Here is a 25,554-nt window from a genome sequence, read left to right on the forward strand (position 1 = left end):
GAGAGCCTCTGGACATGGAGGCAGGAGATGGTTGTGGGACCTGGGTTGTCCAGAGTCAGGGCTGTCCAGGGTTTTACCTGTGTTTACTGCCATATTTTCCAGTTTCATTCCTGAAAGTAACTACTTCAGAATATATTTTTTGTTCCAAAAATGCTGTAATAGCACCATAAAATAATTTGTTTGGGTGGGGCACTTGGAAGCATGTTTGTCTACCACATGCCATAGCATCTAGATGTAATTAAAAATAATCCTCGTTTGTTGTGTGAGGATGGACTATCCTTTCCCCTCCTCACACAGAGGGAGAATATCCTGTGGAATGTGCAGGGTGCACATTTAGGGGCAGGAATAGTTTGATCCTCCTGCAGTGTGTCTCTGTGTGTAGCCTTCTTGGTTGTGGGAAAGCCTTCGCCTCTCAACGTGCATTGTGTTCTAAAATAGGCTCTTCTTGAACTCCAGTGTGGTGTGTTCCACCCTTTGCTGAATATGCCCTTCCCCTCAGATCCAGATTTATCCTGCCTCTCTTTGCATCTCCCAGATTCTGGAGATGCCAGAGGCTGCTTCCATCTCAGTGATGGGGGTGTTCACCCCACCCCACCCTGAAGGGGTTAAGGTGGCTCAGAAAGGGCTAATTCCCCTGCTAAGCTGCACCTGAGGGAGGGTGACTTAGACTTGACTGACAAGCACTAGTTGAAGATGAAGCCCATCAGGGCAGGCGTAGACGGGGGCTGCAGTGTTAAGCCATGAATTGAGGGCAGAAGGGAGCTGCAGTGCAGAGGTTTGCATCACACTTGTCCGCTCTGTGTTCTTGGGGGAACCAGGGCGCAGTATCCAGCTTGTCTGACTCACAAAGGACCCCCCCCCCCCCCGCCCCCAGCCTCTGCTTGAACCAAAACCAATCAGAAGAAAAACTTACAAAAAGCAATGAAAAGACAGTGGGAGAGACACCAAAATCCCTCCGCACATGGGCGACAGGATTAAGGCAACTCCCCTAGCCTCATTTGCATTGAAGATGGGACAGAGAGGCATCTCCATTAGCATACAGAATGGAGAAGAGAGATTCCAAGGCAAGAACCGCACTGAACTCTGGGACCAGAAAAGCAGGGAAGCATTGCATCATGGGGGATCTCTGCTCCAGATGTTAATGAACCCACGCCTGCACACACCCAGCTCAGTAGTTATCAGACCAATTCTAGTAATGAATCCTTGATTGATATCCAAAATACTGAAGCTGCCTCATTGCATTGTGAGCTCCCTCGAAGGAACATCGCCCATAGTCTGGCATGATCAATTCCTATTGTCTAGCCTGAACAAAGCAACTTTGGTATATTCCCTTGAGCCATAAACAAATCTAGTGTTCTCCCTTGAACCATTGTTGTTTCTCTACAAAAACCCCTAGCCATGCTCAAGTAAGTGTTCTGATGCCTGGATCCAAAATCTGCATCAGTTCCATTGGGACTTCATCTTCTCCTGACTGATCGTGCTGGGGGCTCTGCCTGTCTTCAGCACTCCGGACCCGCAGCTACCACCACCTGGGAACCCTAACTGGTTCAAGCTTCACAGAGTGGTGAGAAATGCCCCACACCCCTGTGGTTACCCCCCTCCCCCCACTCTAGGTATAGTTTTCTAACCCGGACTTTTGTAATCAAATTTAAGCTAGATTTAATATTGTAACTGTTTTATTCATTTGGCACACATTGTATGGTTATTACCTGGCAATAAATAACTTTTCTAATTAAGCTGGTTGCTTCTCTCTCTCTCTCTCTCTTTTGTGTTTTTGGCTTCCCCATTTGCTCTGCAGCAACCTTACCTAAGCTAAAGATCCCTGTAGCACCCAAAAATCCTGTGGGGTTTGCTCATCAAGTGGGTTACTACCAGAATAATTGTAATGTGAAAGGGGGGATAGGGATGTGCTGAACCTATGGCATAGGAGGGTGGCAGCTTGGAAGTGCTGCTCGACCCAGCCTGCTGAGTCCAGGGGCATATAAGGGTAGCAGCTTGAGAGTGCTGATTAACAGAGCCCATCTGAGTGGACTGGGTCAGTGTGTGTGTGTGTTCATCTGATTCTGGGCTGGAAGAACCCACCCCAGGGGAACCTAGGTCCTGCAGGATAGCTCCATTGGGAGGGAACTTGCAGAAGGGAGAGGTAGAGTTCTGTATGAAAACACAAGTGACACAAGCAGTATATTGATAGAATGGCGGAACCTGCCCCCCTGCAGAAGAGTAACCCTAATAAATGAGAGTACCCCAAAGTAATGGGCAAATCTGGTAACACACTCCAGGCTTAGTGAGGAGAGAGAAAGAGGAGACCCTGGGGGGGATCAGAAGCGCTGGGATCCTGATCCTGAGAGAAAGGGCTACCCAGAGATGGGGAAGGAAGCCGAAGAGGACGGAGTAGGAAAGAGCCCAGGGAAATGGCAGCAAGAGTTGAGATTGTGGAGACCATGGCTACTGATTGTAAAATCCCTGTTGAGACTTTGATACTCCAGAAGGGGAAAACTGTATCACGGCCTGGCTGGAGGGCCAAGCCACGAAGAGGAAGAACTGCGACTCCTAGAGAGCAAGAAGGGCCATGATGTGAGTGACCGAAGGAGGGGCTGTCAGGCCAGGCAGAGCTAATCCCCAGATGCAGCCATGAGGAGGTGCCCCAATGGTGAGTTGCCCCAGTGTAAATTCCAGTAGCTCCAGGGACTGAGCCAAATAACTGCCTGCTTGCAGCAGTCTCCAAGAAATCTCTGGTAGCCCAAATGGCCAGAAAACAGAGTGCTTTGACCACACGTATACTACTGGGCATACTACTGGCATGCCCTGTTGTAGGAGGGGGTGATAAAAGGCCATTCCACCAGCCCTCTGCCACCAGAGAGTACCCTTCACACTGGAGGCATTCCCCATTGGGGAGATCTGGCTGATCTCCACTGGCAGCATAAATGGGCTGGGCTGCAGCTCAGAATATTGAAATTCCAGGCCTCAGCAGCAGCTCCTAACTTTTGCTCTTCCTGTCATGCCCCATTGTGAGGGAGAAGAAAGTTGAGGTTGTGCAATGCAGGCATGTCTTCTGGTCATTCCTCCTTCCTTCCCATCGCGCTTTGTCCGTCCTACCAAACAACGTGTCTTTGAGTATCACTTTGGCCTGGTCCACACTACCCCCCCACTTCGAACTAAGGTACGCAACTTCAGCTACGTTAATAACGTAGCTGAAGTCGAAGTACCTTAGTTCGAACTTACCGCGGGTCCAGACGCGGCAGGCAGGCTCCCCAGTCGATGCTACGTACTCCTCTCACCGAGCTGGAGTACCGGCGTCGACGGCGAGCACTTCCGGGATCGATTTATCGCGTCTAGACAAGACGCGATAAATCGATCCCAGAAGATCGATTGCTTACCGCCGGACCCGGAGGTAAGTATAGACCTACACTTTAAGGCAGAACCCCTCGGCTGCCCAGCCTCCTCTTTTAAACTGAAATTCACTGTGCACTTGGCAAACAGTTCAATGGGTATTTTTTATTGTCATAATTTTAAAAATTGCCACACATTAATATAGTTTTCCTTATTGTTTGTAACTGCTGGCAAAAGTGAATGTCTGGGGAGACGGGGGCTGGCTGACACTCTTGTCATTATGCTGCAAGAACATTTTTGATAGGTTTTCAACAGCTCCAGAGTTTGTCAACATCACTGTGTGGCTTTTTAAAGTTCTTTTCTTTAATAGGTCCCAGAACCCATAAAAACATTCAGGTCAGTTGTTTAGTATCTGAATCTTTCCAAGCAATTAGCAGGTAGAATTACCTGCTAGCACTCAGTATTTTGCCTGTAATCCGTGGGTAGAAGCTGCAATGGAGTAATTGCTATCTCTAGTGGCCCTACAAACGTATCTAATTTAAAGTGTCAATAGGGATTTTCTTTCTGGTTTTTTTTCATTTCTGATGCCGGGTTGTGAATTTTCCTTTCTAAAAGCCAAGCTCAAAGTGAGACAGATGTATTGAACATGTGGATTTCAAGGAAATGTTTTTCCCAGCAACTGAAAATGTGTAAAAGTATTCAGAACCCATTCCCCTATCTGCACGACTTTTCAGCAGGTTGCATACATATGCATAGCAAAAACAGATATTCAGCTGTCCTGTCTGACACTTATTGAAGCAGAGAAATGTTACCAAACATTGATTCACCCCTTCCGCAATTCCGACTTGTTTGGGGGTATTCCGGCATGCTCTAAGGCTGACCAGATAATATCAGCTATTGCTCACTCACATTTTCCAGTAGCGAATCAACAGATGTGCCAAAATACAGGGTGTGCATATACTGACATATGCAGGATATTTAGCAACAGATTTTTCTATGAGCAGTTCTACATCTTGGCTGGTTCTGCTGGTAGTTTTGCAACTACCTTTGGGAGCAGTCGCGGTGCTGTAGGGTCTGCCTGACTGCTTTATCTCAATAAACGCCCCTTTCTTTTTACCTTTGATTGGGAAAAATTATTTCTTGTTGTAAAGTTCACAACAAGGTCCTGTTCTTTTTTTTTTTTTTTTTTTTTTCATGAAACCCATAAGCAGAATATTCTCTAATGATAAAAGGGATCATTCCCAGTAGGGATGGACGGGGGACGGATGGACAGACAGACACATACACTGTACAAGTCTATAGAAAGCCATTAATCTATGCGCATCTCACTGTGTTACCTTCTGTTTTTCAATGGAAACCACAGCTTCTCTGGGATTTTTTTGTTTCTCTGTTTTATTTTTACAACAAACAAACCAAATGAGTTTCTTTGAGAACAATCCTCAATACCTACAATGCCATATTATTTTATTTCTGTTACTGTAGCATCTACAATCCTGGCTAGGCACTATATATACCTAATAAATATTGGGCTAGGCACTTTAAACACATATATAAAGTCCTTCCTGCAAAGTGCTAATAGGGCCAGATCCTCAGCTGATGTAAACTGGTAGGCTGCACTGAAGACAATGAAACTATTCTGGATATATGCCAGCTGATGATCTGGCTCATTGTTCTTGATTCCTTCTGAAACTGTAATTAATACAGATTTGTGACAGTAGGAGTACATTGTGGTAAAGTTGGTTCTAATGATTTGCTTGCTTTCTTTTGAATGTCATTTTAAAATGGATGCTTTGAAATCTAAAATACGGTTGGTGGTAGTTAGCATTCGCCTTGATAATAGATTCAAGCTAAATAGACATAGAGACAGAATCTACAGTGAGCACAAGAAAACAGAACATGCAGCATATGCTAATGAATTTTCAAGTTAAGATTAATTTCAGGAAAAAGTACTTTATAAAATAACAGAGGAATGTGCTACTTTCTTGAATTAAAAACAAAATTGAGAGGCATCCACACTTTAATATTAAGGGAAGCAAAAATTAGTCTTAGGGCAAGTTCTGGCATTTCCTCAAGTTATCTAAATCTGTACAATGTGGTTACAATTCAGAATCGTCCATATTAGAAGCAAGACCTAAACTCAGTGTGGAGAACTCACTCAAAACCATTTCCACAACAATATGCAGCAGATTAGAAAATCTAGGTCCTCCTTCAGTTTAAACAGCAGTCAGCAAAGCCACAGATAATCCTTGTAACTTTTCGTATAATATGATAAAGAATAGAAAATGTTACCAGCGTAATATAACTAAGCTTCATTGCATAACGCGAACTGGGATGGAGATTGTGACTTAGTCAGTGGCGACCTGACAGATGTGTCACAGTGACTAATCCCCTTAAACCCCAAAAGCTCTTTGAAAATGGATGTTTTAAAAGACCAGTTTGGAAAACATGCTGTTCTTTTATTGATCTTTTTTCTTCGGTGCTTATACTGACTCCAGTGTCTTCTCCCTGCAAAGTTTACCATTCTGGATATGGGCTAACTAGCCTGATAGAAAAAAAATTATATGAGGATAGTAAGACAGAGTATAGTACAATTGTATTTGCTCACAGTTTTAATGGTGTATTTGTGAGTATAAAAATAAACATGGAGTACTTCAGTCTACCCTTCCTTCCCACCTCCCACACTTAAATGTGGTGTGGCTTTAACATTTCTCTCAGGAAAAAATAGAAGTCATAGCAATATGAATTAGTTAAAAAAATGAATGCAGGGAGAGTCGTTGAAATGGCCGTCACAGGAGAGAAAATAAAACTCTACCTGATTTAAAGGGGGGGTTTGAATAAAAAACCCGAGTTAACAACTGTACCTTTCAATGCAGACACCACTTTTGGATCTGGCAAATCCGAGGGCTGAGCAAATAGTTATGCCAGGTTTAAGGGAGGTTTCATTGAAAATCTGTGACACCCCCTGAATTGTGTTCAGTGGCTTTTCTGTTGTTTGGACCTCATCCACAGTTGGTAAAAGGAGAAAACTGGGCCAGTTTACATTCTGTTACAGACCAGCCTCTTGGATGACAGAATTCTTTCCAATCAGAGTGTCATGGATTACTCCCTGTTGTAAGCTAATAGGGTGCTAATTAGCATATTTCATTTATTTACTTAACTGGGATAAAAACCATTGGGCACAGGTCCCACTTACAATGGCTTCCCAGGGAAGCCACAAGCTGCTGTAAGTGTTACAGTGCTGCATTAAAAAGATACATGCTCACGTAAACATAACACACAGACCGAATACAAACATGTACGGCTGTCTAATCACTTCACCCCTTGATAATGGTTTAAAATATTAACTAAAGTTGCTCTTCTATTTTCCAGAGTTTGCCTCAGCGAATACTTTTGGCAACAAGTCCCGAATTCTCTTTGCAGCTGACATGTTACATGCTGGCTCACCTGTTCTCTCTTTAATTCTAGGATACAATAATCGAGGGTCTCCCTTTCTCTATCTGGCTCAGAAAAACAAATGGCTACTATATGAAAACACACCATCCCACTTCTGGGCTGCTCCAGGGAACTTGGGTGGTCCCCAGTCTATTTGAGGGTAGCCAGGAGCTTCTCTGTGTTACAGTGCACCTGCACAGCTACAGATGTTTGCTCAGCAACCCACAGCAATTCTTGAGAATCCCGCTAGTTGCATCAAAGCTGTAGCTTTATGACTCCTCTCTTAGTGCCTGGATATGCAAGGGCTTGCAAAGTTGCTTGAACATGGCAGCATATGGTTATCCTACATAGTGCCTGAACGGTGAGAAATCTCCCTAGGCCAGCTCAGGGGCTTCTATGTACACTACGTCACTGCAGCAGCCGATGTGGGAGATAACAGGAGGGAAAATTCCCTCCTGTTTTTTATTTAATCACAGGCTCTTTCAAGACTTTATCGGTGTTACAAAAATGCATTTTGGAAAGTTCTCTCTTTGCTGAAGAAGGAGGTTACTTTTCCCTTTTCACTGCAATTTATATTTTGCTGAGTTATAAATCTCCAGTTTTGCCCCTAGGCAATATAGTATCTATCTACATCAGGGAAGCATCAGTATCAAATGATTTGAAAGGGGGACTTGTAGTCAGGAGTCCTGGGTTCTGTTCTCAACTCTTCTACCACCTCGCCATGTGACACTGACCAAGGCACCATCTTTCCACTCCTCAACTTTCCCCATCTCTAAAATGGAGAGAATAGTATTTTTACCTGCCTTTTATCAAGTGTCTTGAGAGTCTCAGCAGAAAGGCACTCTGTAGCTGCAGTATTCTCTTTTAAGTATTGTTGATATGAAAAACCTAGAGATGGTCACCAGAGTTCAAATAAAATAAGAAATGACCCAAACTGTCACGCAAAACAATCTAAACGCATATTCAAAGATAGACAAAAGTGCAACGTAGACAATTTTCAGGCGTTTCCTGATTGTACACCAACACTGGATGAAAAATCACCAAAATAATGCCAAAGCGGCATTAATGGTATTTTTTGCTTAACCAGAACTAGGCACTCTGGCAACACAAATTTTTAGTCCAATTCCCACATCGGTACACAAGAACTACTTCTACCTACTCCAATATTGGTATCAGGATTGACTCTTCTACCATATCTTTTGTTTCCAAATTAAAACAACTTTTGGACTGTTATAACATTTGCAAGTTATCATTATCCTATTCCGACCCCTGCATTACTTTATCCAATGAGACGTATCTCCCTATCCATGTAACAGCCCTAGGTCTCCTTTTCTACTAGTCAGTTTTGCTCTTACTTTTCCTTGTAAATAAAACAAACCACCACCACCACCCTGGAAGAATCTTGTTCTCCCTGAACAGTGCTGGAAATCAACTGATTCAGTGCAACGCTTCCTGTATTGTACAGAATGAGTTACAGTTCTAAAACAATATTGGCCTCTCTGCACATTCTGTGAGTACAAAGCAGATTTAAAGCAATCCAAGGATAACAATTTATAAACCAATTAAAGTAAATAGAGATCTGAGCACTGGGAGACATTGCACCTTATTTCAGCCTAATAAGACTTGTTCCCCAGGAGACACATTTTTTTGTGTTCTTCGTGTTAAAAGTAATCACACATCCAAGAAAAGCAGCCTTTGCTTTAGACCAAGCTCTATTTAATGCCTGTCCTCTCCTTGGTTATAGAAAAATTATTCAGCTTTCCCATGCTAATGTACATATTTTTAAGGTGCAGATTTTGCAAAAGGGTTTGTCCATATACAAAAATGGTAAATATGATATATTTGACGGTATATCTTTTTTAGACATGCAAAGTGGACAACTTTTGAATCTTGCATGTTCATTTTCACTGAGTATTCTGCAGACACTACTCAAGGCTTTGCCTTTGACTCCTGTAACTGGATCCACTTTTGCCGAGTCCTACATTTAACAGGATTTAACCAAGAGGAAAAACACATTCCTTGTTTTGTTTTCCCTGGGCCTCTTTTAGAAGCGATTGGGGTCTCCCCAGGGAGGCTAGTGCCCCAATTTAAGAAGCTCTTCCCCAGACTTGCTAGCCAATCAGGTATACCAGGGTGAATTCAAGTAATAATAGAATGAACACAAGTCCAGAAACTTGATTCTTGAGCTGCATATAGAAGAGATCACTAGTCAACTTAGCAAAAGCTGTTTGGGTTGCATCTGCGGCCAGAAATCTGGTTGTCAGTCCCTTGTAATTTTAGAATGTACCATATCAGAGAGTTCATCAGTGGTGAATGAAACAATTTTTCAGCAATCTTTATCACAGCAGGTAAAATAGAATCGGTCTGTAATTTGTAATCATTACTTCTTTGCCTGGGATTAATCCTGGATCACCCACGGTGAAAAGAGATGCCTGTTGACCTAGGGAAGGACCATTTGCCATTCTATAGGCCAGTGCAGCTTTCTTTTCACAAAACTCACTTTGTCTGACCATCCTTCTTTATGTTAAATCAACTTTTATCTATTTTCTGCCTTTTTCCTACCACTCTGAATACTCCAGATCCTTTATATAAAGAGATTTTTCTCACTTCTTAGTGTTCTTCAAAAGATTTTATACGGGAGAGAAACTTTGGAGTTTCTCTGATTTTTTTTTCCCCTTCAAAAGGGACAAAACCCACTGACATAATGCATGAGTAGAGAATGTGCAAGGCCATAGGAATGACCTGTGTTACCTTAAAAGAGCTTGTTCTTACTACCATGCAGATATCATAAGGAATCGGTGTAAGAAGATATTAACAGATAACAATGCACTACATTTCTCAAGCTCAATGGTGGATAATAAGAGCAAAGCATTCAGGACAAAGCATCCCAGTTAGTCTGACACTCTACTAAATAGTCTAAAACCCATGCATTGGAAAACCTCCGCTATTCAAACTCCTGTCTTAACTGACCTTTTTAAAGACTCCCCAAGGTTCCTTGTACAATTTTGTTCACTTTTTAGGGATGTAAGCAGAGTCTGAATGAGCTCTCCCTTGACATCAAGTGGTGAGCTGTGGAAAAGGACTTCAGGAGCTGATCTCATTTGCATAGGCACACCCACCCCGCCTGCGTGTTCATCATGATAGGATTGCTTGCCCAAATGGTCACTTTTGGCTGGTGTGGGATCCTCAGTCTCCCTGTTATTGGGGGCAGGAATAATAAAGGGTTGTTATCCTTGTTGTGTGAATCAAGGGCAGCAGAACTGTACTTGGCATTTCCCTTCAACTAAATGACACTCACTAGGCAGGGGACATGGGTTCCACAGCCTAGTGAGATGAGAGAGGGTGGGGACAGGTACTTGTACCTGGTGGTGTGGACTTTGCCTAAGGGCACCGGACACCATTTGACCCGTCCTCTCTCCACGGTGTAATATCAGAGCTAATTTAGACTCAATTTAGAGTCTTGTTACATGCTTCAGAGCTAAAATCACTTATGCATAGGTCTAAGAATTAGACCTGCTTTGGGACAGTGTCTCTGATGCAAGAGACTGCCCAGTGTGCACCAGCAGTGAGGCTCCCTCACTAACAGCTGAAATCACCGAGAGCTGAAATCACTGAGAACTGTGTTAAGTGGGGGGGGCCCTGAAGACATCTTGGTGCTGGCAGAGAGGGGTGGCAAGTGGCCAGCAGAGTGGCTGGTGGAGAGTGCCAGAGCAGAGACCCGCAGAGAGGGGTGGCAAGTGAGTGCCTGAGCAGCGGAACGTGTAAGGTGCCTCCTCTACCCTCCCCCCTTCCACCCAGGGTGGGAGGTGAACTCTGCAGATGCACCTCTGATCTCTGGGGCTGCACTGTCCAAGGACTGCAGCTGTAGTGGGGTGCAGAGAAGAGGTGGGCACATTAAAGGGACTTTTGGGTTGCTGGACATAAGAACCCGAGGATAAAAGGACACTGCCCAACTTACTTGGTGGTGGGTCTTTTGCTCATGGTTTATGTTTATAAACCCTGTTTGCAGTGTTTCCCCAAATTAATGCCACATTATTTCCCTCCTTTTATTTCGCTACACTGAGACCTTGTTCTTGCAAGATGGGAAGTATTGCCTCTTAGAGGTTCCCAGGTGTGTAATTGTCCCAGGTCACTGGGTGGGGGCTCGAGCCGGTTTTGTGTTGTATTGTTGAAAAGGAACCCCTAGATACTGAACCTGGCCCTTGTTGCTGCCAACTCTGACTGGCAGAATGGTTACAGGTAAAAACTACCTTTACTAGGCAATTATTTTTGATGGTCCCTGTAAGTGTTCTCTGTATTCTAAAGTAAGCCCTGGCATATAGTTAGTCAAAATATGTTTGTCAATATATGTACTTTTCCACAATATAAAATGTCTTTTTGACCAAACCCAGAATTTTCAAGGAAGACTCATTTTGGTCATTTTTTTCCATTTCCCCCCCAGTAAAATATGTTACTGAAAACTGATTCTGACATCCACTTGGGGTGGAGGGGGGGGGGAGAGAGCGAGGCAGGGTGGTTTTTCATCACCAAACAAAAGTTTGTGGGAAATTTTTGGAAAAAAAAATTCATTTTTGACCGGCTGTACTCTAGTCCACCAGTACCAAAGAGCACTGAGCCCACCAGCCTACTGCTGGAAAAGATCTTGTTTAAATTGCTAACCACACCTTACATACACATTTATTTGGCCCTGATATTAAAGGAAGGGCATTAATGGGCCTTTTCCTGTAATCTGTTTCCTAGGCTTATTCCACAATATTGGCCTGGGGAGGAGTCAAATGTTCTCTGATGGATCAGCTAAACCCACTCAGTCAAAAGGGAGAGAGACTGGTGGGGTTCCATTTGAGTGTTGGGGGCAGTTTTAGTTTGCACCAGTGCACTGGAATACCCACACAGTTGGTGCCTAAGGTCCCTAGAGAGACCTTTGAGGAGCCAACAGATGCTGTTGCTCCCTTCTACCCAAGGGGCATATGCAGCCCCAAGAGGCTTGCTTAGCCTCTCAGTACTGGTTTCACTGTCAAACTGGTTCCCATTCCAGCGGCTCATCCCTCACACACTGAGAACCCACAGTACCACTACCTAGACCTCCTCTCAAACCAGTTTTTATTGAGAGGAGCACCTTCAATGATTTCTCCTGCACCACTGTCCCTGAGTTCACGATACCGCTTTCTAGTACCATATGCATCAGCACCTCCATTATCAGAAACCTCTGACTCCTTGTCCTCAGACTCAGAAGTGTGGTCCTGTGTATAGTGGCTGGGACACAGCACTTACCCTCCTTCAAGGTTGGCGCCATGGACAATGAAGTATCCCCAACAGTGGCCTTTTCCTAAAGGACAATGGCCCGGACGAAGATAGGTTCTGGGTCCATACTAATGGCCATTCTGGGCTCCATGGTGCGTCCCTCCTCCGCCAGGACCTCACCTCAACCATCTTGACAATTGTGGGGAGTGCATCAGACATGAAGGCACCAGGAACATAATTCCCTGATATCTGATGCTGAGAGCGCCACTCTCCTGTGTATGGTACAGTGATCGATCCTGGCCAACCAGGTCCTTCTTGAGTAGCTTCTCCACCACAGGTTATGGAGTTGCCACAACCTCAAATACTGGTTGCATCTTCCTCTTCACCACCAGATGATGCTATTGATTCAGTGGGAGATTCACTTCCTCCAGAAGACCACAGGGCCCACCAAGACCTACTGAAAGAGTGACCTCCATGCTTGTCATCCAGGCAGAAGAGGTATGTGGGAGTTTTCACAATTTGGAGGACATCCTAGTGCTTGTCACCCCAGATAAGGTTGCTCTGCCAATCAACGAGATAATCATGGAACTGGCCAAGACTCTTTAGCAGACCCCATCTTCCCTGGCTCCCCCAGAAAAATGAATGGAGAGGAGATACTTCATCACCTCTAAGGGGTATGAACATTTTTCCACTCACCGCTCCCTGCGTTCTCTTGTGGTAACAGTTGCCAAGAAGCGGGAAAGACAGGGGCAACGAACCTCCACACCTAAAAGCAAGGATTTAAAAAGATTAGACCTGTTTGGTGACAAACTTTTTGTTCTTCAGGGGGCCTGCAGCTCAGGATTGCAAACCACCAAGAACTCTTGAGTCAATGATATTACACACTCTGGGAGAACATTGCTAAATTCAAGGACAAATAACCAGAATATTGCAATAAGAGTTCTCAATAATTGTGGAGGAGGGTAATCTGATTAGTGCAGATTTGGTGGTTCAACCCATGAGTGCTATGAGAAGGTGTTCATGGCTGCAGTCATCCGGGCTATGTGCAGAAGTCTGACAGATCATGCAGGACCTTCCATTCGAAGCCCTACTCTGCTCTCCAAAAAAACTGATGACAGGCTTCACAGCCTTAAAGATTCTAGGGCAACACTCAGATCCCTTGGAATCTACACTCCAGCAATGAAAATAAAGCATTTTCATCAACAAGCATCTTTTCAACACCATAGTGTTACTCCCCATTCCCAAGATCCACCTAGGAAAAAGGGAAGGAGTTATAGAAGGTGCCCTCTGCCACCCTCCTCTTTAGAATCAATCAACTCAGCCCATCCAGCTGCCTCTTCTAAGCAGGCATTTTGATGGCGTTGTCAAGGATAATATGCCAGTCTCCTCACTGCCATCTGTTCCCCCTTTTTTTAATTACCAATCACTTGTACTACTTCCTAAGTGCCTGGACCACACATATCATCAGACGAGTAGGTCTTAAGCATGGTGGAAGGGATATGCCATCCAATTTACTTCAATCCCTCTCCTCCACCCCCCCTCCTCCTCATCCCTCTTGAAGGTCCACTCTCATGAAATTTGTCCTCTCATTGAAGGGCACTCTGTCCTTCAGGCATGGGCCATAGAGGAAGCACTGGTGGGCCTTGGGAAAAGGCTTCTATTCCCATTATTTCCTGATTACCAAGTCAAAAGGAGGCCCAGAGAGTTGAACAAATTCCTGAAGAAAATAAAATAAAATTCTGCATCGTTACCCTAGCATCAATTATCCCTTCCTTGGAGCAAGGAGAACAAGGTATGCTGCCCTCGATTTGAGGGACGCTTATTTCCATATTGCATTACGTCCCGACCACTGAAAGTTTCTCAGGTCATTGTGAATGGTCGACACTATCAGTTCAGAGTACTTTCATTTGGCCTGGAGCTGCTTCTTGGGCATTCACAAAAGCCCATGGCGGTGGTAACAGCTCATTTTCAAAAATTAGGTGTCCATGTGTTCCCATACCTGGATGACTGGTTGATCAGAGGTCAATCCGAGTCTCGGGTCCTGTCCAGCATATCCACTGCTTTATCCATATTCAATCTTCTGGGGCTCCTACTGACTTGAGAGAAATCAATACTGAGGCCTGTACAGATGATAGAATTCATTGGAGCAGTCCTCGACTCCACAAAGGCCAGGGCTTTTCTGCACAAGCCAGATTCAAAATCATTCAAGATGTAGTACTGCAAATGAAAGCTTACCCACTCACAACAGCATGCAAATGCCTCAGCCTGTTAGGTCACATGGTAACACATACCTATGTAGTGCAATACACCAGACTGCAAGTCAGGACACAGCAGACATGGCTAGCATCAGTATATTTCCCGAATCGTTCACTACTTGGACAAGGTGGTTTAAGTGTCAGAGCCACTCCTGTTGTCTCTGGATTGGTGGACAGACCCTCTAAAAGTTTGTGTATGAGTTCCCTTCCTTCCCACGCTGCCAACACTCACTCTAGTCACAGACGTATCATCTCTAAGTTGAGGGGCTCACATTTGGGTATCTGAAGACTCAAGGTCAGGCCCGCCGACAGCAATTTGGGGCCCCAGGGACATCCCTAGGAGGGTGTGGGGCCCAGGACGGAAGTGACGAATCCGTCACTTCCGGGACTGATCGTGCTGGCCAATCACGCCGGCCTGCAGGGCCCCCCAAAGTGCAGGCCCTGGAGTGGTCACCACCCCGCATGCGCCTAGGACCTCTGCAGCCTGCCCGGGAGATTTAAAAGGGCCCAGGGCTCCCAGCCACTGCTGCTGCAGCAGCCGGGAGTCCTGGGCCCTTTTAAATTGCCTGGGACCGTGAGCAATTGCCCCCTTTGCGCCCGCTCCCCCCCCCCCCTCCCCCCCCCCCCCCCCCCCCCCCCAGTAAGTGGGCCTACTCAAGGTCTTTGGTTGTCTCAAGACTGAGAGGCTCATGTACATGTCAGGGAGTTCAGAGCAGTATGTGTACCCTGCTTAACCTTTGTTTCCCACTGTGTGGGACTATGATAAACAACTCGGTGACCATATTTTACATAAACAAGCAAAGAGGAACACTGTCAAGTCAACTCTTCCAGAAGGAAGTTCATCTCTGGGACTTCTGTATAACCCACTTGATTCACCTCAAAACTGCTTACCTTCCAGGGAAATGAAACACACTGGCAGATCAGCTGAGAAGATACTTCATTGTTCAACACAAGACCACAAGTGGTCATTATACTCAGACATAGCCAGGTCCATCTTCTAACTCTGGTGGATTCCCCAAGTGGACCTTCTTGCAACAAGGACCAACAGAAAATACAGTTGGTTATGTTCCCATGGGCGGCAGGCTAGTCTTAGCCCAGGCTTCCTAACTGATGCCTTTCTCCTATCTTGGGAGAAGTGCCTTTTATACACCTTCCCTCTGATTCCTTTGCTCCCCAGAGTTGTATCCAAAAAAAAAAAAAAAAAAATAAAAAAAAACATGCTCATCTCATCCTTATAGCATCAGTGTGGCCCCATCAATACTGGTACTCAGCCCTATTAACACTGTCTATTAAAGCCTTCTTTATCCCTCCCTTTGGATTCAGACATAATTTTCCAAGACTGTGGCCACAGTTTCCACTGCAGCCTCCCACCTCTCCATCTCACAATATGGATGCTCCATGGCCAAGGCCCTTTGAAAGGTCCTGCTTAACAAGATGTCCAGAATGTATTTCTCAATAGTAGAATTTTCTCAGGTAGGATCACTTACCTGGCTAAATGGAAGTGTTTCTCCATTTGGTCATATGGGAAAGGTGTGTCTCCTTGGCAAGCACCCCTGAATGTTGTGCTGTCTTCTAGATCTAAAACTGAGTCTGACAATTAGTTCTGTAAGGGTGTATTTAGTTGCTTTCTCAGCTTACCATATACAGATGGATAATAGGCCCCTTTTCTCCAACCTCATTGTTACTCAATTCCCAAAGGGCTTGGCCAGATTATACCCTCAAGTGTGGGATCTCGTCTCTCGAGTTCTCAGCTGAGTCCTGGCAACTCTAATGGGGACCCCTTTTTGAGCCCCTGATGATTTGTTCTCTCCTGTACTTCTCTCTGAAGGTGATATTTCTAGTAGTGATCACCTCAGCCAGAAGGGTTGGTGAATCCCTTATATAGTTTTTTATAAGGATAAGGTTTATCTCTGGCTGCATCCAAAGTTCCTTATAAAAGTAGTCTCTGGTTTTCACATTATCCAAGCTATCAATTTGCCCACATTGTTTCCAAAACCCCAGCACCCTGAATATGAAGAAAGACTTCACTCATTGGATGTGAGGAAGAGGATGAGCTTTCTACCAAGAGCGTACTAAATTGTTCCAGACTTATACACAGCTGTTTGTCACAGTTGCTGACAGAGTTAAGGGCAATCCAGTTTTCTCCCAGACAATCTCCTCCTGAATCTCTTCCTGCATCTGTTTGTTACCAGCAGACTAACACGACCCTGCCAAACTAGAGTACTGGGGCATTCTACTAGAGCACAAACAGCTTCTACAGCTTTCCTGGCTCCCATACTAGTTGACATTTGTAAAGCAGCAACTTGGTCTTCAGTCCACCCCTTCACTTCTCATTATGCTGTTACCTGTCAGTCCAGAGACGATGCCAGTTTTGTACAGGCAGTTTTATAATCACTGTTCAGATAGACTCCAAACCCTCTTCTGTAGCCGTTTGCTTGTGAGTCACCTACAGTGGAAGTGACATGTGCAATCACTCGAAGAAAAAATGGTTACCTACCTTTCGATAACCGTTGTTCTTTAAGATGTTGCATATATCTATTCCATGACTCCCCTCCCCTTCCCTTTGTATCAGAGTACATCTGGTACGAAGGAAGTGAGGGGATTTGGTGTGGCTCTGCCAACACACAGTGGTGCATGGCGGTAGGGGGTGCTTGAGCCACCCCAATGGGTACTCCTGAAGAAAGAAAATCTCTGACATCCGTGCATGAGGTGCACACACAGCTACAGTGGAATGGACATGAGCAACACATCTCAAAACAGTTACGGAAAGGTAGGTGACCGTTTCTTATGTTAATTGAAGGGTGCATTCACATCTATTGGTCTCAATGCGGTTTTAATTCACTCCATGACAAGGTTTCACCCAGCTCATAACACCTTGCATGTTAATGGTGTGATGGTTTTGCATGACAATTCCGTGCTGGCCATTGTGTCTGCCTGTCAAGCACTGGAGAGAGACAGTTCAGGGAGAATGGAAAGCTACTCCTGGCTATAGGAACTTATCAGCTGCATATGTCTATTTGTTTCTTTTGAAAATAGGATAAAACTGCTCAGAGGGGGCAACTGACTCTCCTGTGCTGGTGCGATCCATCTCTTTCAGCTTCTCTGCACACAAGAGATGTACTCTGATATTTTTACTTCATTAATTTCTTTGTTATTGTCTCATGTGCTCTGTTCCCCTGTTATATAATCAATCTTCCTATTTTGAATTTGCTTCTTCTGCTGAAACTGATAGGCACAAAAGCTGTAACAGAGCTAGTTGAATATTTGGGATTTTGGCTCAGTGATTTATTCTAATGTGAACTGAATATATTATTTTCTTAGCCCCTTTACTCATTAGAGAGGATTTTTTTCTTAAATGTGCAAAATACTTTTTAACCAAAATATGTAATAATAAATTAATCCTTGTGGCTTATTTCTGGATCTGAAAATATAATCATTTCAGGGACACTGAGTTAACTATAGTTTATCAGATTAGAAATTGTATAGATAATAAATCCTCAAAAATAAAACTCCAGCATCCCATTTGACTAACCCAGCAGCACAGTTAAAATTTAAAGTAACTGGAAAAGGCAATGGTATTAGTTTTTAAAATAAATCTGTCAACTTCCTGGTATGGAATAATATCTTCATCTCTCTCTCTTTTAAAGCTAAATCTATATTTGGTTTTATTTTGCAAAATCTGTAAGGCTGAGGAGCTTTCTTCATCCTCAAAGAGGTGTTGTGATGAACTCTTTGTGGCATTGTAAGGAGGCAATGTCATATACTAGATAGGGCGGTGGTCAAAGAGTAAGGGCCGGTCAACATGGAGACAGTATACAGCAAACTGGGATGAAAATCTGCATTGCGCTTGCCTGCCGCACACTAACTTTCTGTGTGGAGCCTGCTATCATGGCCTATAAGTTCTGTAGTGCACTTTGATACACTGCTGATTGTAGTAGGTCAGAATGCATTATGGAACTTTTAGCGTGCATTAGCAGCGTCCACATGGTGGCTTAGTGTGTAGCAGGCTAATGTGCTATAGATTAACATCCGGCTTGTCACACACTAAGGATTTGTCTACCCAGCAGCTGGGAATTGTAATTCCCAGCTCAGGTAGACATACATGTGCTAGCTCTGCTCCAGCTAGCATGCTAACAACTGCAGTGTGGCATGAGCAGCGGCTCGGGGAGGCACCTGAATACAACCCCTTCCAAGGTCCTAGTCTCACATTCTGTCTGGCAGCTAGTCCAAGCTGCTGCCTGTGCGACTGCAGCCACATTACTAGTTTTAGTGCACTGCTTGAGCAGAACTAGTGTGTTTATGTCTATCCTTACCTTAGTCTCCGTGTGGAGAAGCCTTACGAAAGGCCTGCTTCTATTCCGTAAATCACTTCACCTCTCTGTGCCTCCGTTTTCCTCCCACACTTTGACTATCTTTTCAATTTCGATTTCAAGCTGTTCAGGGCATGGGCTGTCTCTTACTACGTGTCTGTAGAGTGCCTATAGGGCCCTGGCCTCACTTGAGGCTTCTGGGTGCTACTGTCATTCAAATAGTAACTCGAGGTTTGTTTGCTAGTATTATCAACTAAGAGTGTTTCAATGGCTAACTTTTATGTCACTGTTTAAAGCATATGAATCATGTACTGAATACTAGTTGCAAGTAGTTCACATAATAGCAACCCCTTCAGCAGTCTAGGTAATAGTGGTTTTATTTTTTTCTTAAGAGCAAATGCTCTCTGACCCTGGCAATGCAAAATGAGATTCCAGTTTTGCCTCAGTGCAATAAGTGACCTCGACTTACAAAGTGCCAGGAGTTGACATCATGATTCTGAGATGTAGAGATTTCTATAGCTCATACTTTTAATAATACCCTATTCTTCGTAAGGTGATGTTTCCCAGCTGTTTATATAAGGATCTATAGTGATGGTTGCTTTTCTATATCTTGGATTAGAAAACTTCACACATCTTTTTGTAAATAAGTAAAGTTAGAGAAAGAAAAGAGAAGCTACAAAGAGACTTGTTGAATCACACTTACAGTGCTTTGCCAAACAAAAGAAATGCAAACTGCATTGTAGATTTGGATTAGGAAGGGGTAATTTTAAATTGTTGGCTCTCAAGGAATTTTATTTTTAAAATTACTAAAATATTTAGTTTAAAGAAACAATAAATGTGGCCAGCTTTTAATAACTGTTTTTCTTACTGCCAGCTCAGGGCTGTGACTCCCACTTTTTTAGTCACAGGGGTCCTTTTACATACTTCAGGGGGCATCATCATTAAAATGAAGCAAGATAATCACAATTATTAACTATGGCTATTTTATTATTGAAAAGGGAAAAGAAAACATTAAACCAAACAACCCAAATGATAGAACATAAGTGATAAACCCGTTACCTCCTATTGCAATCTCTTCTGTATGTCTCTCTGTGGAGAACTCTTAGCAGAGATTATACCTCTAGAAGTGGACCACCTCTGGGGGTGTTCCTCGTTGGATAAATTAAGACCAAAATATAAACATACAGAATATTGTTTCTCAAATTTATAGTAAATCCTGGCTTAGCATCTTATTAGATGCTTATTTAAAACTGTTTATCCATGGACAGAATAATTTAAGGGCAGGTGAAACCTGTCTAGTTATAACCAACTAGTTTATAATTGGGCAAAGTAAGCAATGTTAACTAAATTCTATGAAATTCAAGAAAATACTTAAATCAGAATCCATTTAAAAAGCTGTCTTGAGACAGGGAAATTACAAATATTAAGACTCTTAAATTCCACTATTTCTCTTTTTATTAATGTTTGGCCCCTATCTCCTTTCTGGGAATAGACAGTCTAACCATTTAGTGATTAAAAGGAAAACTGTTAGTATCGTCAGTTACAACAGCACTTTCATATCACAATACAATAATTACAATAATTTTAAAGCTAATCCCTTGGCAGTGTCTTAGTTAACTTTCACCAATCGATGTTAAAGTCTTGGGGAGGTTTTCCTGGGGTTGATTTCTTCTTGAGTTTTCTCTATCTTTTTAGGAGGCTTTGATAGCATGCTTGAAGAGATGGACAAGGTAAGTTAATGAATGCTGTGTGTTTTTGAGCAGTGCAGTTGTATGTGTGTGAGAGAGGAGTGCTCACTGCAGAGGCTTTTAGCCAAGACTGTTGCAAGCTCATCAATCTTTAGCGGGTTTAGCTGCCAGCAGAGAGGGACAGAGTGCCACACCAAGCAGGCATGGGTTAACACACTTCCCCTAGCTGAGGAAAAACATCCTGCACTTCAGAGACTTCAGTTGATATCCTGGAGAAGCCCCTACTTGTAATACTGACAGACCCTGGTCTTTGACAGCCAGGATCAAACCTGGCACCTCTGGAGCTTAAAGCATGAGCCTCTACTGCATGAACTAAAAGACACATCTCATTTAGCCACGGCTGTAGCAGGTTCATCAATATCTAGCTGGCTAAGCTACCACTAGAGGGGGACAAAGTGCCATACCAAGCATGCATGGGCTACACAAGCTTTCCATATAGAATAGGAATGCTTAGTACAGTTAACGTTTTTAGTTCTCAAACAGTCTTTTAATATTAAATAATTCTTAAATAGTTACTACAGAAGTTGTTGATTTAATAACAATTTTTGGAGAGAGGAGATGATTCTTCTCTTTCTGAGTTGGGCGGGGGAGTTGCTTGAGCGCTGCCAGTAATTAACTTCCCATTAATACAAATACTCTGTACTTAAATGCTGCTTTTATTAGTAATCACTTTAGCAAGGCCATTAGATTCCATTTTGGTACACAAAGCATTTTACCATTAACATAGCACATTGGGAGCTAACATATTTGCAAGTCTACATTTCACAAAGGTATTTGCCATTTCAACATTTAAGAAATAAACAAAAGGTTTAGAACATGTCCAATGTCATGTTTTTCCTAGAGGCTTTTCTTTGCAGGGAAGGGGCAGGGCTCCATTTATGGCCTAGGTTTATTGCTTCAGTAAAACATTCCTATGTCCTTTTCACAGTCGCGTCTTCTCCTAAAGCAGGAATGTTTTTCAGGATTTGTTTTCTTGAGATAAAGATTATTTGTACCAAATCAGTATCTTATACAAGAGACACCCTGGTCTTGGTAAAGCACTCTTGATTTAGTTGCTGTGATGGGGTGTACCAACCTTCACTGGGCCTGAAGGGGTTAATGAGTGCCTGTGGGTGCAATGAGCCTCACCGCACTACACCTGCAGTAGGTGGAAGGAGGCGTCTAAAGGGGCTGAACCTGGCTCAGTAAGGGCCTGACTAAGGAGGAGAGCATATCTCTGACTGCATCTTACTCAGTAACAGAAGCCTGCATGGAGGCAGGGAGCTGAATGGGACTACTGGCAAATAGAGCGTCACCAGAGGAACCTGCAACAGGTAGCCTAAGGTTGTTGGGAAAAAAAGTGGCAGGAACTGAGTCCATCCAAGACACTGAGTGCTGGTGGAGGGTCCTGCAGGAAGACTCCAGCTGAGTAAAGAACTGTCCTTGCGAGGGGAGTGGCGAAATCTGTCTGGCGGCAGAACCACCTGGGTGTCAGACAGTGCAGTGAACTGGTGGAAGAGGCTAAGAGCGTAGAGTTGATGTACCAGGAACTCGGGAAGAGGTTGAGGCACAGGCCCAAGACAGGGCAGATAAGAACTGGTCCAGGCAGGCAGCAAGAAGTCTGTATAGTCAGGCCATGACTGCCTATTCAATGGTCCCTGGACCAGAACCCAGTGAAGAGGGAGAGCCTAAGTTCCCTTACCAGCCCTCTGCCTAAAATGGAGTGGAATCCCTGCTCCCCTTCCAACGTGGATTAGGATTAATGAAACCTCCTGATACTAGGGGTAAGGACTTGGACTGAGGGTCCAACATGAAGCTAAAAGACTATTATTGATTGGACTCTTGGCCCATCCTGGAATAGGTGGGATTATATGTGATCCAGAGAGCTGAATTGCAAGAAGAAGCAGACCACCATAGGGCTGGAACAGCTGGCAGTAAGAGATGACAAAGGAGGAGAGCCTGCTGGGGGTGTGCCAGCCAGTGAATCACATGTGTTTGTTACCTGTTAGACCAAATGCTGTTTTTCAGTTGCGGTATATAATTTGCAGTTAAAAACTCCTATTAAATATTCTATACAAAGCCCCAATCACAAACAATTTTGAAATAGAAAGTTAGAGGAAAATAAAGTTTAAAATGCAGCTTTTCTGAATTTGTATAAACACTCTTAAGGGTAATAAACATGGTTTTATAGCTAAGGATGGCTATTTTGCTGACATTTGCTTGTTTTTGGAGTACCAAAAAGCTGAAGCCCCCTGGAATTTCTTTAACCTGCCTGAACATTTTATAGTATAATGAAATAAAACATACACAGTAGTGTTATATTTTTCAAGCATCCTGGCTATAACACACTTGTAACTATATCTTAATAGTACTTAGGCACCAAGTGATCATGACTCGATCACAATTATAATGTGAAAACAGAATAAAGGCCAGACCACTGATATATATATATACCTGATGCTTTAATAGAGCCAGTTTCACAAAGCTGAAAACAATTGTGAGCCAAGTCATCTGGGAGGAAGAACTTAAGCAGAAAAATGTGAATGATAATTAGAAATCATTTTAAGAATGCCTTATTAGATGCCCAAAAAGCCATAATTGCAGGAGAAGGCTGTTCTGTTTTTTAAAGCAAACAAACAACCTGGTCAAGAGCGGAACTGAAAGTAACTATAAAAATGATATATAACAAATGGGAAAAAAGGGGGAGGTTGGTAGTAATGAATATATAGCAGGAGATAGGAATTGTAGAAAACTGATAAGGAAAGCAAAAGGGCCAAAAGTAGAAATCTATGGCTAGCAGAGTTAAGGACAATAAGGAGGAATTTTAAAAATATATTGGGAACAAAAATAATCTTGAAAGTGGTAATGATCCATTTTTAGAAGGAAATGGTTGAATTATCAATAATAATGCTGACAATTGCAGAAGTGTTCAATAAATATTTATTTGTTCTATATTTGGGGGGGAAATAGATGATTTATTCTCCTGATATGGTGATGATAATACTCTTTCCACTAGTATCTGCAGGGGATGGTAAACAGAAGATACTAAAGTTGGATATTTTAAACTCAATAGGTCCAGATAACTTGCATCCAAGAATTTTAAAAGAGCTGGCTGTGGAGCTTTTGGGGCCATTGATGTTGATTTTTCAATAAGATTTGAAGTCCTGGAGAAATTCCAGAAGACTAGAAGAAAGAAAGCTAATGTGTCAACTTTTTAAAAGGGTAAATGGGATGGCCTGGGTAATTATAGGTCTGTCAGCCTGACATCAATCCCTGGCAAGATAATGCAGCAGCTGATGTGGGACTCAATTAATAAAGAACTAAAGAATGATAATTTAATGAATGCAAATCAACATGGGTTTATGGAAAATAGATCCTGTCAAACTAACTTGATATTTTTTTAATAAGATAACTAGTGTGGTTGATACAAGTAATAGTGTTGATGTGATATACTTAGACTTCTCTAAGGCATTTGACTTGGTATTGCACAACATTTTGATTAAAAAACTGGAATGATATAAAGTAAACATGGCACACATTAAATGGATTAAAAGCCGGCCAACTGATAAGTCTCAAAATAAAACTATAAATAGGCACTTGTCATCAAACGGTGTGTTTCTAGTGGGGTCCTAAAGGAATTGGTTCTTGGCCCTACTCTATTTAACATTTTTATCAATCACCTGGAAGAAAACATAAAATCATCACTGATAAAGATTGCAAATGACACACAAATTGGGGGACTGATAAATAATGAAGAGGACAGGTCACTGATTCAGAATTATCTGGACTGCTTTGTAAACTAGGTGCAAGGAAACAGTATGTGTTTTAATACAGCTAAATATATATCTCTAGGAACAAAGAATGTAGGCCATATTTACAGGGGATTTTATCCTGGGAAGCAGTGATTCTGAAAAAGATTTGGGGGTAGTTGTGGATAATCAGCTGAACATAAGCTCCCAGTGTGATGCTGTGGCCAAAACCGTTAATGTGATGCATAAACAGAGGAATCCTGAATAGGAGCATAGAAGTTATTTTACCTCTATATTGGCACCGGTGTGACTGTTGCCAAAATACTGTGTCCAGTTCTGTTGCCCACAATTCAAGAAGGATGCTCTCCAATCTATCAGAGAAAGTTATAACACAATCCAATGGCTGGAAGTTGAAGTTAGACACATTCCGACTGGACATAAAATGTACATTTTTGACAGTGAGGGTAATTAACCATTGGAACAATTTACCAAGGATTGTGGTGGATTCTCCATCACTGAATTTTTTAAATCAAGATGGGATTTTTTTCTAAGAGAGATGCTCTAGGAATTATTTTGGGGAAGTCCTATGCCTTGGGTCATATGGGAGGTCTGACTAGATGATCACAATGACCCTTCTGGCCTTGGAATCTATGAATATTAAATAAAAGTGCAAACAAGTTTGTAATGACATATTAAAAGTTAGAATTTTATCAATATCATTTTGCATTAATATGGAGGTTACTCCCCCCACAGATATGCAAATAAATTCCTTTGCAGCCATCAAGACTCCTTCATGACCTAATAAAACCTATTCTAATTTAGCTGTTTCTTCAAGACTCCTATCTTTAATATGTGAATACTTATCAGAATTTCAACAGGCTGAGTGAGATTATGGAACACTGATAGCCCTGGGAAATTGAACAGGATCTGAGCATGTCTTAAAAAGAGACTCACACTCACTCCACTTGAAATAGCCTAGAAAATAAAGGTACAGTGTGAAGGCATAATGTTTAAAATGACTTGTTTATATGACCACTTCTCGTTGAAAATCAAACATTTTAGACTGTTACGATATATTTGAAAGTGCTGAAAAAAAGATAGTGTTCACAAAGTCTAATTGCAGTTTAGAGATCGGTATCTTCCATTATGTTATACTATTTATTATTTTTCACCACTTGTTTTATTAACATGCATCTAGAATTACATGTTGCTTTAATCTTCTTGAAAGGTTCTGTCATTATTTGTCTCGGTGCCTCAGGTCCCACTTTTTGTGTTCTATTAGCTATGCCTGCTACTTTTGACATGAAAAGAAATATCATTGTTTTAGTAGATGTAGGAATGATTTTTTTTTAATAAAACGTAACAGAAAATCAGTTGTGTGAGCAAATACTATCCTCAGGCAAAATAACACCACTTTACTGCAACTAATATCACACTGTAAATGTTCTCTTCACACAGCTTCTCTGAGCCGCTCATTTTTTTTTCCGCCTCTCACTACCACAAGCTTTGC

This window comes from Terrapene carolina, unplaced genomic scaffold, assembly GCF_002925995.2.
Source record: "Terrapene carolina triunguis isolate 2854851 unplaced genomic scaffold, T_m_triunguis-2.0 Scaffold211, whole genome shotgun sequence".
Classification (NCBI taxonomy): domain Eukaryota; kingdom Metazoa; phylum Chordata; order Testudines; family Emydidae; genus Terrapene; species Terrapene triunguis.